The sequence below is a fragment of the Carettochelys insculpta genome, chromosome 18 (assembly GCF_033958435.1).
Source record: "Carettochelys insculpta isolate YL-2023 chromosome 18, ASM3395843v1, whole genome shotgun sequence".
In the NCBI taxonomy this organism is placed as follows: domain Eukaryota; kingdom Metazoa; phylum Chordata; order Testudines; family Carettochelyidae; genus Carettochelys; species Carettochelys insculpta.
This window is the reverse complement of record NC_134154.1, coordinates 31,417,080-31,432,153: the sequence shown is the minus strand read 5'-3', so window position 1 is coordinate 31,432,153 and position 15,074 is coordinate 31,417,080.

The following is a 15,074-nucleotide window of genomic DNA, read 5'->3' as shown; positions in this document are numbered from 1 at the left end:
TCTTGCCCTGCCCGGTATGGCAAGAGAGAACAACTCTTCTCTGTCTATTTTACAGCAGCCTCTCAAGTATTTGGAGACTGTTATCATGTCTCCCCTGGCCCTCCTCTTTTCCACACTGAGCATGCTCCAGCCCCTCGGCCCTTGCTCACATGGTTTGCATTCCATCCCTTTGATCATCTTTGTTGCTCGCCTTTGGATACTTTCCAGTTTCTCTCCACCCCTTCTGTACGCTGGTGACCCAAACTGGACACCTTACCCTGGCTGGGCCTCAAGAGTGCTGAACAGAGTGGTATTGTCACCTCCCAGGGCTTGCATGCAATTTCTCTGTTAATGCAACCTAAGTTGCATGTCAGAGTAAAATTGCACTGCACAGGAATTCGAGTGCTGCATGGGGAAGGCAGACCAGGGTGTGTCCCTGGGTTTGCTATATGGCTTCCACTCAGCATGCTCAGGAACTCTGGTGAAGCCGGCTGCCCTCCTGCTGCCCCCCACTATCAGCAGACATGGGCTGTCTCTGCTCCCATGACTTGAGGTCAGACTAAAGGAAAGCTCCCACCTCCTGCTCAAGTTCAGCCAGGCAAATTCCATCCCTGTCCAAATAGTTTGGCAATCAGCAACAATGGGAAAGGAAATGGGAAAGAAAAGTCCCAGGAATTCTCTACACAGAGACACTGCAAAATACCAGCGGGAACATGGCAGAACCTTGTGAGATCTTCTCCAGTCCCATCAACAACGGCCTCTGCACCGATCCTTCTGTCTCCTAGAATGACTTGCTACAGCCTCGCCTGGTATTATTTATTACCTCGCAAAGGCAGCAGCGTGTGATTTGTAATAACAGGCTGCTCTTTATGGAAGTGTTTTATGCTAAGTGGTTACAGCAGTGTGGGCTGGTATGTATATTTTGGTATCTATAAACAAAGCAGCTCAAGAATGCCTTGATACCGAAGGTTGTTTTTGGCTTTTGGTCAAGTATTTCATGGCGAGCTGCTCCAAAAGAGATCAGTTGCTGAACATGATAAAAATAAAATAATGTGATTGGGGGAGAGGGACGGTTCTCCTCCCCTTATCCCATTAAATGGGAACAATCCCCCAGTCAGTGTATCAGTTGAAACACCCTGAGCATTTTGGGGTCATAACGCACAGAACCCACCACACAGTCCCAAGGGAGGCCAGAGCCCCAAGAGGTCTATCTGTCCAGCAGAGAACTGGTACGCTCAGCACTTCAGAGTTTCCATATTTTGAGTCCACCAGCAAATAATCATTCTTACCACATAGGTCCAAGAAGGCCTGAAGCTGCTGGCACTCCCAGGAACAGTGGCAGCCCTCTGCTCACCTGTTTGTGGGTATTTCCCTCCATGCCCCTCAATCTTCAGAGCTCTCTAGCCTCTTCCAAAAAGCAACAAGGCGCTAACCACGGCATCCAGGGGCCTCAGGCCCAAACTCCAGCTCTGGTGCGGACTAGCTACCTCTGTGGCCGGTTTACACTCACAGGCCCTGGGCCCATCTTCCATGGAGCCTGCTGTATCAGACCTGGCAGAGCTTTGAAATCAAAGAACAGCAACAGAGCGTATTTGGAGACCTTTTCTGAAACCCCCCAGGTATGACAAACTGGGCTAAAAATCCACAAGCAAAGCAGCACTCCCCATCTCGTGCTCTGTCCCTTCTGCTTTCAGGCCTTGCCAGATCCTGGGAACAGCCGTTAGCCCAAATGAAAATAAACAACAGGAATAAACCAACTTTTAAACCCTTTCAGTTGTTCACTTTGTAGCCCAGAGGTGTGAGACCCGTGACAGGGAGAGCGAAGTCTCTGCTTCATAGCCGTAGCTGAGAAGCAGTTGGCTTTTAGCTCAAGAACAAGAAGCACACGGCTTTCACTTTGCAGGTTCAGTCCCACTTGCTGATGACCCAGAGCTGTTGGCTTTACATGTTCAAGGCCTGAGAATGGATGGGGAGCAGGGCTTTGTTTTATCCCATTTCATCATTCAGTGTTTGGGGGCCACAGTAGAACTGACTTATTTCCATAGACACAGCATTGCATTCCCTGAGGAAGAATCCCGCATGTATTGTGTGGAGAAGAAGCACTGGGCTTGCTGTGGAGAATGGAAGGGGACAGGAAATCATCCCAGAGCTACTGGTGGTTTTGTCCTTTTGTGTATAAAATGGATATTTCTGAACCTATCAAAGAGAACAGGGCCACATACGCCCTGTGTGATGTTTCAGTCTTTTGAAATGTATATTGTGACATTCCACAGTAAGGTCGATTTCCCTGGGTTGAGAAGCAGGATTCTCATGTTTCATGCTATTTTAGTATTCAGTTCAGTTTTTATCATTTTAAGGTTCATGCGTTTCTAATTGTTCTGAATAGCATGGTACAATTAATAGTTCTATGGTTGGTTTATTACATTTAGTAAAATTATGTGCATGTAATGTTTGCCAAGAAAAGACACAAGAGAGACTTTAATCACGTAAAGATGATAATTTAGTTGTTACACTTGTTGAAATGATGGGGATTAATTTTTAAAAGTTTGCAAACTGCAGGAGAAATGTAAAATGTTAATTTAGTTAGACAAGCAAGCAAACAACTGACTAACCCTTGCAGGCCAGTGGTGTAACATGCACATTACACTCTCATCAGGGAGGACAGTTTTATAATTGGGGGAATTTGGGGGAATTTTATCATTCAGGCCAGATTCTTCACTGCTGCCTCGGATAAGCCTGAAATACTGTAAAAGTTCACAGTATTTCCCATCCTACCCTGTGTTACCCTTGCTCTTGGAGAGCACACGCTATTCACAAATCCTAGAGTGAAAATGGTGGTTTCCAGGTAGATGCTAAGTAACAAGAGATAAAGTGTTTTCCTAGAACGGCAGCTCTGTGGCTGTGGTGTCCAGCGTGCTAGGCACTGACCACATGTGGCTGTATGGCTGGTTGAGTGTGGCTAGCTAGCCTGAACAATAATGTTTTCTGAATAATGTGGCTAGTTCACCTCAGAGCTCGTTGGACACCACAGCTCTATGGTGTTCTAGCTACCTGCCTTCTCTGAACCAACTCTGACTTCCGCGGTGCCATGTGCTGTGCGGTGGGCAGCCACAGACAGCCTGGCTGGGAGGTCAGTATAGCCAATGGAAACTTCCCAGGAGCCCTGCAGGGAGAGGATCAGGCCTTTTTTCCCAGTTTTGTCTCTGAGATTTGTGCGAGCATGAGAGGGGGTGTGTGTGGTGCCCCAGCCCTTCTACAGCTGGCCAAGCAGGGGTGTACCTTCACCTGGCTCCCGGTTCCTGCTGGCTCTCTGCCCTGGGGCCACTCCCTGCAGCAAAGAGGGGTGGGAGGTTCGGCTGTGAGTTGCAAAGCTCTCTTGGAGCAGCCTAACCTAGCGGTGGCTGCCGAAAGCATGTATTGTCAGGAAAGCTCTGGAGCCTTGGGAAGGCTTGTCTCCCAGCTGAGGCAGTACACTGGCCTTTAGGGACAGGGACCTTAGTTCTATGCTTGCTCCTGTCCAGCTCTGTGTGTGAATCAGAGCTCTAGTGACTTGACCAGACTTCCATGCATGAATGAAGGTGGATGTTCCCTGCTCATCCAGGCACTGCGGGTGGTGGCAAGGTGCTCAGAGCCCCTCATGCTGGGCCTGGAGGGGCAGATGTGGGGAGGAGGAGGAGGAGGAAGGGAATGAACAAGTGTGACATCAGGCGTTGGTGCATCACAATCCTGTCGCTTGGTTGCTCACTGGCACAGATGTCGATGTGCCAGTGGGGGTTTTTGCTGGGGAGCAGTCGTTGAGGGGACTGAATGCAGGTTTTCTCCTCCCTTTGATTCCTAGTGGGGCTGTGGCCAAGGTGACAGAATGAGTGACAGAACAAAGGGAGTGATGGTTGTTCAGACAAAGCAGGAGGGGGCACTACCTGCCTGCCCCAGGCCAGGGTGCTCAGGCAGAGCCAGCCATGCCTTTGGGGGGCTTCCCCTAACCCTCCTTTTGGGCTGGGCTGGGCTGGGCTGCACTTCACCCTGGGGCGACGTAGCTGTGGCACTCAGGTGTGAGGCTGCACTGGCTCCTGCTGCTGGGGCAGTGGAATGGAAACCCCTTTTGGTCCCTGTGATGCAAGAGTGGCTTGGGAGAGCACCCAGCTGTGCTGCTGCAGGGCCCATCGAGTGGTGCAGGCAAGCCCTGAGTTTCCAGTTACGGTTCTCTGATTCCCAGGTAGCCGTTCCTCTGTGTTTACGGAACACCTCCCCCTACACAGGGATCGGGCCCCTGCTCCTTTGTGCGTTTGTGTTTCCCTGCAATCAGCTGGTGTTGGTTGAAGTAACGTTAGGAACTTCACAGAGCAGCTTACATGGGAAGCTAGACTTTGGGCGTCTCTCTGCTCGTGCGTTCGCATGCACAGTGCCCATTCTCTGCCCAGCCCTGCAATTCACCAAACAAGTCATGCTCTGTGAAATCCCTGGGGTTTCTGTGCGTGGAAGGCTGGCTGGATTCAGCCCACTGCATGTTAAGCGTGCCTGGTGCAGGGAGGGGTTAATCTCAAGAACAAGCGTAGACTTTCCTCTTGCAAAACGGGAGCAAAGGCCCGTGCTCAGCTGCAGCACCGTGAAGTATCACCACTGTCCTGGGTCTGGGTATTACTTCCCACTCGTTGGTTATAACTTAGGCATTAATTCTGCCCAGCATTTGTAGCAGATTGTTGGGAAAGAAAAGCGGAAGGTATATTACGTCTTGTTTACTGTAGATGGTGATGTGGCAAAATAACTCAGCAGTCAGTTCTCAGGAGTTTATGACAACAATCATGAATATGTTTTATTAATGGGGAGTAATGTGCGTGGACTCAGCTCGGGTTGAATTAAATACCATGGCTTCTCATAGCACAGCTCAAATCGAGTGGATATAATTTATGTTGAAACGTGTTACAGGATGTATTTATTCACAGGCATGTGCTGATTGGAGCTTTGTGCCTGATTTATTGAGTTTTACTTTTTTTCTCTGGAAGTCCCTACCAACAATAATATTTAGAGTCTCCTTTTATTTACTGAGCTGCAGCAGTTTTCGGCAGACACAGCAGTGGAGGACAGCTTATCTTACCACTCTGCCTCTAGCCAAGACAGATCTGGTAGCAGGAACTCTTATGTGGCACTGACTGGACACTGAGGGTGGAGATATTAGTGAGAAGGACAGAGAAAACAAAGCAGAGTGCAGTGCTAATGAGGCACCCCTTTTCCTATCTGGCATGGGAGCACAGCACTTCCTATCAAAGAGTTCCATGTTAATTGGCTGAGGCACTGGGCACTTGTCAGTGCCCTGACCACCAGCCTACAGACTCATTCTCACTCCCTTTGTCCAATGACTCTCACTCACCTTGGCCACAGCATTCTTGCCTATAAGTTAAGGAAGTATGGATTGAATACACTGACTGTCTGATGGATAGAAAGCTGGCTTGATGGACAGGCCCAATGGGTAGTGATCAGTGGCTCAATGTCAGGTCGGTGGTCGGTTTCAAGTGGGGTGCCCTAGGGATTAGTTCTAGGGCTGGTACTCTTCAGCATCTTTATTAATGACCTGGATGAGGGGAAGGATTGCACCCTCCACAGATTTGCAGCTGACACTAAGCAAGGGGCAGAAGTAGATACATTGGAGGGTAGGGATAGGGTCCACAGTGAGCTAGAGAAATTGAAGGATTGGGCCAAAAGAAATCTGATGCAGTTCAACAAGAAGAAGTGCAGAGTCCTGCACTTGGGATGGAAGAATCTCAAGAATTGCTGCAGGCTGGGGACCGACTGGATAAGTAACAGTGCGGCAGAAAAAGACCTGGGTATTACAGTGGAGGAGAGGCTGGATATGAGTCAACAGTGTGCCCTTGTAGACAAGAAGGCTAACGGCCTATTGGGGTGCATTAGGAGAAGCATTTCCAGAAGATCTAGAGAAGTGATTATTTCCCTGTATTTGGCACTTGGGAGGCCACATCTGTCCAGTTCTGGGCCTCCCTGTATAGAACGGACGTGGATGCATTGGAGCAAGTTCCGTAGAGGGCAACAAAAATGATTAAGGGGCTGGAGCACGTGACCTGTGAGGAGAGGCTGAGAGATTTGGGCTTATTTAGTTTGCAGAAGAGAAGAGTGAGGGGTGATTTGATAGCAGCCTTCAGCTTCCTGAAAGGGGGCTCTAAAGAGGATGGAGAGAGGCTGTTCTCAGTGGTGAGGGATGGCAGAACAAGGAGCAATGGTCTGAAGTTACAGAGGGGGAGGTGTAGGTTGGATATTAGGAAAAAACTATTTCACTAGGAGGATGGTGAAGCACAGGAATGTGTTGCCTAGAGAGGTGGTGGAATTTCCATCCCCAGAGGTTTTTACATCCCAGCTTGACAAACTCCTGGCCAGGATGAGTCGATTGGGGCTGGTCCTGCTTTAGGCAGGGGGCCGGACTCAATGACCTCCTGGGGTCCCATCAAGCCCTAGGATTCTACGGTTCTATGACTGTTTAACTATCTGTACAAAGCAGAACAACTTTCCCATGTGAGGCCAGGCTGGAAGAGCCCACAGCCTGCGGGACAAGGCACTCAGCAGGGAGATGCCTGGCACAAGTCTGCTCCAGCATGGGGATTTAAACTTGGGTCCCTCATCTCTTAGGTTACGGCCCTGGGCCTTTTGGAGGATCTGCCACAGGGTTGTGACTGGCAGCTGGTGACTCTAGGCCAAGCAAAACATCTCCTTTTGGGAATGGCGAAACTAACACTTTTCAGTACTGCCAGGTTTTTTCCCAGGGACAATAATTCACTGAAATTGACATAAATCCACAAACTGCTCTAACTGCCCCTAAATCTGCATTTTCCGGCCCAAATCGAAAGAGTCGTGGCTGAAAAATCTCACCTGGCTTTACGAGCAGGTCCCCTCTGGCTCCCCAGGATTCACCTGTGCACAAAGGAAAGGAAGGGCAGCCTCTGGTCAGCACTCTGCTTGGGGGTCAGGCAGAAGTGCCAGTGCCTGTACTGCCGCAGGTCCCTTTAACATCTCTGTGGCTGAGTTCCTCCATCAGGAAACTGGTGGTAACAGCAGGGCTGCCCCTGAGGCAGCACCAGGCAGCATGAGGCTGAATTGGCAGGTGGACAAGGTGCCCAGCAGCCTTGCATGTCGGAGTGGAGAAGTGCAGAGTGCTATCAGCTTCCCGGCATTCTGGGGCTGAATGGCTCTCAGAGTACCTCCATTTCCTCTTCTGCCCTGAACGTGGAGTCACGTGCCTGCCCCCAGACCAAAGCTGCAGTCACTGATGCAGGGGCTGTGGCTTCCTGGGCATGCCGAGCACTGTCAGACTGGAGCTGGCAGCCCCCGTCTCGCTTGGGTGCACTTGTTACGGGGCCAGAGCTGCAGGGGTGATATTTTCCCACAGCCAGTCCCACGTTTGGCAGCTCTTTCATTCAACGCTCTTCATTTTGTGGGGCTGGTTGTTTGCTTTGGGACCCAGCTGACAAGCTGGTGCTTCGTGAATCACCACTGGTAACGCATCTGTGCAGAGACAAGTGGGAGCAGTCCTGCAGCTTCTTCTGATGTTCAGATTAAGATTGCTAAAACCAAAGTGAACGAAAACAATTCTGTCTGACTCTGGCCTGAGCAGCAGTGACGGGGTGAGCGTAACTAGGTCAACAGAGAAGCGCCTTTATCCTTCCCCTTGGATTTGGTTGGGGACTGACAATAACTTAGATGAAGGAGGCATATGGGTGCCTTTGGACTGCAGAATGCTAAACTCAAAGGATTCACCTGTGCAAGCTCTTTTCTGACTACAAATTGGTTGAGCTACAATCGTCTGTGACAACTTTGCCAATTTCTTGCACAGTAGACAGGTCTGTGATCCCACAAGTCCAGCACTAGGCTCTTGCAGCTTTCTGAGCTCATTAAATGGGATATTTCCTGGTTGCTGCCACAGGCGGAGGGGCCTGGTCCCACAGACTGCACTTGCTAGGGGCAGCCTTGGTCACTCTCCTGCATTCAGAAAGAGCCACCTCAGCGCAGAGGGGCATGCTAGCTGTGAGATCTCGGGAAGGATGGGCCTTGTAAAGGCTCTCTGGCCTGGTGAGTTGGTGTCACAGAATCTGCAGAGTCTACGCCCAGAGCACCACTTTGCAAAGCTTAAACCTTCTGCATGCCAGACCCCAGCTGAGCACTCCTGTGCTGGAAAGTGAGAGGTGGGCAGGAACTGGGCATGAAATTTAATTTGGGACAAGAGATGGGCATTGGCCAGCTTCATGAGCTGGTCAAAAGCCCCTTCTCCTGGGGACTCAGCTGCTGCAGCACCCTAGGGAAACCCAAGGAGTTCTGAGCCTGGGACTTGATCATTTGGTCCTGCTCAGTCCTAGCTCCATATGGTGCTATCCTGCCAGTGCACCAGTCCCACCAAATACATCTGTAGAGAAGAATGAGCCCCCTGTTCTGGCACTCTTTGAGAAGGTGGATGGCCTGCCACAGCCGAGTGCCTTGTCTTGACATTTCCTCTCAATTGTGTGTTCTTGTCAGTAGTTTAAAGGTTCAGTTCCCAAGGCACGTACTACGCTGGCCTGGGCCAACCCATGAGCAGTTACTGCGGGTTTGGATTGCTGAAGCTGTATGACCCTGCTTAAGTAACTAATATCCTGATACTTGTCCTCACCCCCTGCAGAGCTCCCTGGAGACTGCAGCATCCTTTGTAAGGCTGGCTGGAATGGTGTAGGGCACACCCAATGCTACAGAAGCTGTAAATTGTTCTGTTCAATATCTTCTTCAATGATTTAGATATTGGCATAGAGAATACACTTAGTAAATTTGCAGGTGATACCAAGCTGGGAGGGGTTGCAACTGCTTTGGAGGATAGGGTCAGAATTCAAAATGATCTGGACAAACTGGAGAAATTGTCTGAGGTAAACAGGATGAAGTTTAGTAAGGACAAATGCAAAGTGCTCCACTTAGGAAGGAATCAGTTTCACACATACAAAATGGGAAGTGACTGTCTAGCAAGGATTACTGCAGAAAGGGATTTAGAGGTCATAGTGGACCACAAGCTAAATATGAGTCAACTGTGTGATGCTGTTGCAAAAAAAAAAAGCAAACGTGATTCTGGGATGCATTAACAGGAGTGTTGCAAGCAAGAGATGAGAAGTCATTCTTCCGCTCTACTCAGCGCTGATTAGGCCTCATTTGGATTATTGTGTTCAATTTTGGGCACAGCGTTTTAGGAAAGATGTGGTGAAATTGGAGAAGGTGCAGAGAAGAGCAACTTAAATGATCAAAGAGCTAGCAAATATGACTTATGAGAGAAGATTAAAAGAACTGGGTTTGTTTCGTTTGGAAAAGAGAAGGCTGAGAGGGGACATGATAGCAACTTTCAAGTACCCAACAAGGTGTTACAAGCAGAATGGAGAAAAATTATTCCTCTTAGCCTCTGAGGACAGAACAAGGAGCAATGGGCTTAAACTGCAGCAAGGGAGGTTTAGGCTGGACATTAGGAAAAAGTTCCTAACAGTCAGGGTGGTCAAACACTGGAGTAAATTGCCTAGGGAGGTTGTGGAATCTCCGTCACTGGAGATATTTAAGAGCAGGTTAGGTAGACACCTATTGGGGATGGTCTAGACAGTGGTTGTTCCTGCCATGAGCTCAGGGGACTGGACTCGATGACCTCTCATGGTCCCTTCCGGTTCTAGTGTTCTATGGTTGGCAGGGAACTGGCCCTAATCTGCTCAGCTCGGCAACCAGGGAGCCCAGCCACACTACGCAATCCCCAAAGGTGGGGAACAGAGTCACGGCTTCTCGTAGTCAAGGAACTTTAATCATCAGGAAGCAGCCAGGCCTGTCGGCTCAGGTGCCATGACACCTGTCTGCTATCCCTGCCACTGATCTGCTGCAGGGCTGGGCACTTTGCCTCTCTGTGCATCTGCTGTCTTCTCCACTCACGCTGTAAAGGATTTGGGGCAGGGACTATCTCCGACTTTGGGTCTGTGCAGCACCCAGCATGAGGGCGCAGCTAGATGCTGCAGCAGTACAAATCCAGGTAAAACAACTGTGAGGCATTTGCCCCAGTTACATGACCCTCTCACAATATAGGTGCGTCTTCTGCACGCTACACAGCAGAGGGCTATGGCAGCGACCCCTGCATTTAGCTCAATGGACACTTCCCTTTAGAAAAGATTCTTCTGAGCTTTCCTTTGAGAAGCTCACATGCCTCCGCTGTTTGCAGCAAGGCTTTCAGATCGCGGCGAGACAATGGCCTGGGACTGTCCCATGAACTTCTGTCGTGGTTCATCTGAGATCAACTCTGTTAACAATAAGGAAAAGAAGAACAAAAACCCTCCTCTTGGGTGTCTCCTCGGCAAAACATTGGCAGCAACATCACAACCGACCATGACGGTTCCCAAGAACCAGACCCCCTGATGCTGAAGCTGCAGGAGCAGACACTGCCCTGGGGATGCATGGGCACTTCTGGGGCCTGTAACAGGGTGGAGAATATTGGATAGCAAAGGGCTGAGTCTGGGTCCCCCGTTCTCCCACACGCCCCCAATCCCAGCAGCCCATCCTCCACTCTGATGCGGAGAAGAGGTAGCTAAATTGCTCCACAACCACCCCCCAGCCTGCTCCTGGGGCCAGCACATGATGCCAGCAGCTCAGCTCCCATGCTGGGCTAAGAGCCACCAGCTAACTCTGCCACCTGTCCCTACCACAGCGGAGCTGAACTGGTTTGTCCAGCTCTTGGCTGTAAGGTTTTCCTTACACTCAGCTGCTTGTAACTGAAATGACTGTGACAGGGGGCCAGATCCTGAGGTCCGTAGTCCACAAAAACATTCTCCTCTTGAAGCCAATATGAGCAGTGAAATAAGAAGACCTGTGGGACTTGGCTCAAGGGGGAGAACCGTGTGTTGCAGGAGTTGGGAGATTTGAGGCACACTGGGTGACTGTCCATAAGATGAAAGCCAGATGGGGGTGAAGCTTGTGCGGTCTGCAGCTGGGCCCCTTCCTGGTTTGGGCACCCCTCACCGCCTGTTACGTCTCAAGACGTGGGCATCACAAAAAGCCTTTCACAGCTGGAGAATGGAAAGATCTGACTAGTCTGCTTGGATTCCTTGTACAAGTAGCTACGCACAATGTCGTACCACAGGCACCGCTAGAAAAAATAAATAACCCAGAAAGTAAAAGCAAAATTTATTTAAACTGTTTGAAATCCAAAATAAATCATTTCATCTCCTAATAGGCCTCAAACCATCCTGGGAGCATGTGCACCTTCAGTAGGAGGGAGTTTGCATCAAGAAATACTTCTCCATTGGTTCAAAGGAGTTGGGCTAAATGTTCATGAGTGATTTATTCTGCAAAAAGTAATTCTGTTTATAATCCTCCTGCGGGATAGTTTCAGCACCATTGTTTCTGATGATAAGAACTTGTTGTGGCAACCTCTGTCCCTGACTACTTTGAAAACCTTGTTTAAATAAACATGTAGCTTGCAAGCAACATGCAGTTTAAATGTGTGTCTTATTAAGAACTGGCAGGACATGAGCCACTTTGCTTTCTTGCCAGTGTTTGGAACACAGTAGCATTTTCATTGTGTAGTAATAATTTATTTCTGTAGATTTATTTCTGTAGATTCAGAGGCCGTTGTACTTGGACTTTTTCAGGACAGTTATGCCTAGTTAAGGAAAAAGACTGAATGTATTCCCAAGAAGAGGGAAAACAACACAAAGCACGTAGATATTCAGGATGTTAATAGTGTATTGGCCTTAGAAGGGTGTAAAATGCTAGTCCTGAAAAGCGAAATATTTCAGCATTTCCAAAGGGAGACTGACACGAGATGAGTCACACGTCATCCAGAGACTATAATTTGAACGTCTGCCAGTGAGAATTAAGCCATTTCTCCCCCAGATGTAACCGTAGAGGAAGGGCCCAGCCAGCAGAGCTGAAGTTTTCATTTAGGGAGTGGCAACAAATTTGCGGATGATGCTAAGATAGGGGGACAGGTGGACACATTGGAGGGTAGGGACAGGTTCCAGAGTGAGCTAAACAAACTGGAAGATTGGGCCAAAAGTAATCTGATGAGGTTCAACAAGGACAAGTGCAGAGTCCCGTGCTTGGGACGGAAGAATCCCAAGCATTGTTACAAGTTGGGGACCGACTGGGTAAGTAGCAGTGCAGCAGAAAGGGACCTGGGGATTACAGTCGATGAGAGGCTGGGTCTGAGTGAACAAAGTGCCCTTGTAGCCAAGAAGGCTAATGGCATATTGGGGTGCATTAGGAGAAGCATTTCCAGCAGATCTAGAGAAGTTATTATTCCCCTTTACTCAGCACTGGTGAGGCCACATCTGGAGTATTGTGTCCAGCTCTGGGCCGCTCAGTATGGAAAGGATGTGGATGCATTGGAGCAGGTCCAGTCGAGGGCAACAAAAACGATTAGGGAGCTGAAGCACATGGCCTGTGAGGAGAGGATGAGGGAACTGGGCTTATTTAGTTTACAGAAGAGAGGAGCGAGGGTGTATTTGATAGCAGACTTCAACTTTTTGAGGCTGGAGAGAAGCTTTTCTCAGTGGTGTCAGATGGCAGAACAAGGAGCAGTGGTCTGAAGTTACAGAGGGAGGGGTCTAGGTTGGATATTAGGAAAACCTGTTTCACCAGGAGGGTGGTGAAGCACTGGAATGTGTTGCCTAGAGAGGTGGTGGATTCTCCATCCCTAGAGGTTTGTAAGTCCCAGCTTGACAAAGTCCTGGCTGGGATGATTTAGTTGAGGTTGATCCTACTTTGGGCTTGATGACCTCCTGAGGTCCCTTCCAGCCCAAGGATTCTATGATTCTGTGGTTCTGTAACAAGGAGTGTCTACAAACATTGCAAATGCTGCAAGCTCGTTGCAGGAAAAGCAGAGAGCCGCTGTTCAGAGAAGCGCAGTTGGGGGCTGTATAATGGGGTATGAGAGCTGAAGGAATGAAAAGCAAAGGGTACAGCTATCCTGCCCCACAGAGGGGTGGGTATCACACTGCTGCAATGCCCAGGGTGGTGGGGCAAGCACCAGACCCTGCAAACTCAGAGCCCAATGGAGGACCCTGGTACCTAGCTCCATTTGTTATATGTGTGTTCCACAGACACTTCACTGCAAGTGACCTGTCCAGCAGACAGCAATTGCCCCAGAAAATTGTAAACTCCTGGACCACCGGTTGTTAGTTCTCTGGCTGGGGCCTGGATTGCTATTGTTTTTGAAAATACAACTGTTAATTAACTCTGGAGAGTCCTCTAAACTGGAATGTGAGGGCTGTGCCAGTCATTTCATCCACTTAAGGAGGTGTGCACCCACGTGTGACACTATGATCATCCCTCTACAGGTAGTTACATGACACCCACACCCACACCCTCATTTACTCACATACCGCACACACCGCTGTGGTAAAGGAACGGCGGACTCGTCTTTCCTGCATGCCTTTTACGCTCTGCTCCTTTCTTAGTGCACCAGCACAACCGCACTGCTCCACATGCTTTCCTTAAGGAGTGAACTTCTATGGCTCTCTTGGCCTCAGTGGTTTCTAAGTAGTTCACTATTGAAGACTTTTGGTTGGCAAACCAGATTGCACTTACCCCGAATGTGTGGATTTAAACTTTGAATTCTCAACTAAATTAAAACTTCATAAATAAATTTGATTTTCCATTCATTAAGCAGAAATGTTGGTGATTTACAGACTCATGACATGCTCGTGTTTGCAAAGGCCCTAATTAATTGCAATTAAGTCATTATCTCTCTGGTATAAATGGATGAAGATAGGAATGTTGCACATTGGTTTCTTTCTCACTCAGCATATCTTGCTCTCCAGCCCCACCAGTTCTGCACCTGTGGATTGTGAACGAGAGCAAAGATTTGCCAGGGGATTCCTTTTACTTCCCAGCTTGGGGCCCCGTCACTCCAAGGGAGCGTAGCAGAGGTGCAGGCAGGGCCAGGAGTTTTCCTGATTGCATTTCAGATCCATTCCCTGCTCCAGGTGGACCACTATGGAGAGCAGCCCTGGGACTTGGGAACCTTCAACTCCACACAAGCTACGGCCTTCCCATGTAGCTGGTCAGGGGGCTTGGTGCAGCACAGGAGTCACACCTGCTTGTTGCAGCATTGACCTCAGGTGTGGGTGTTCTAGGACCATTTCCAGCACGTAGGAGAGGCAGATGCTGCTTTGACTCTTTCCAAATTGGGCCTAATTTACCTCCTATGCTGTAGAGGGGGTTGTACCCCTAACCTAAGGGGCCACTGGACTCCTTGATGTCAGGGCTTCGGAGTTCCCCCTGTAACTATTTCCAGCGATGGGCCAAGGGCTGCTTGCATGTTTCACGTAGGGTATCCTTATGTTTGTTTATTAGGCATACGCTACTTTTTCACCCACAGTAAAATTCTGAACACAGCCGCTTGCTCTGCCCCTCACGTCCTGGGATTACAGCCACCTTTTCAAGTGCCAGCCAAGCTCCATGGAATTTCTTTCCCTTTATTTCATGCACCCACAGGTCCTGCCATTCCCACCTAACTCGGACCCTACGATACAAAAGCACAATCCAACCATGGTGGCTTGTGACACAACTCGCCTGCACCCTCCTGGCAAAGGCAGAGGCAGCGTGCAAAGCGTCAGAAGGAAAAACTGCCATTGGGGTAACACTTCCCAGGGTTAAAAAGAACCCCCTGTGTGTGGCCCTAAGAGCTGCTCCTTGGTGAGACATGGCGTGGGAAGCCTGTGCCAGGAATACACAGCAAGCAGAGAACAGCACAGGACTCAGCAGGTGCCACTCATGAGCTCGGCCCCTCGCAGAGCAGGCTGAGGCACTACCTGCTTCATTCATAACTCAAAGAGTGCTCAAGTGAGCAGGAAGTTGGCCCGATGCCTAGGAGAATTTATCATGAGATTAAAGAATTAATGAGAAAATACAATATATTAAAGAATGAGAAATTTTGCTAACCTCTTACCTTGTCCTAGCTTTAATTGCCTTTAAAAATCATAGGATGCAATGAATTATCATTGATTTTTTTTCAGTACCTCTTATTTTTGCAGAAGTCAGATAAATTGCACGTTGAGGTGATAGTTCAAAGGGGCTCAGAAGATCTGCAAGGTGGGCTGGGATCAAAG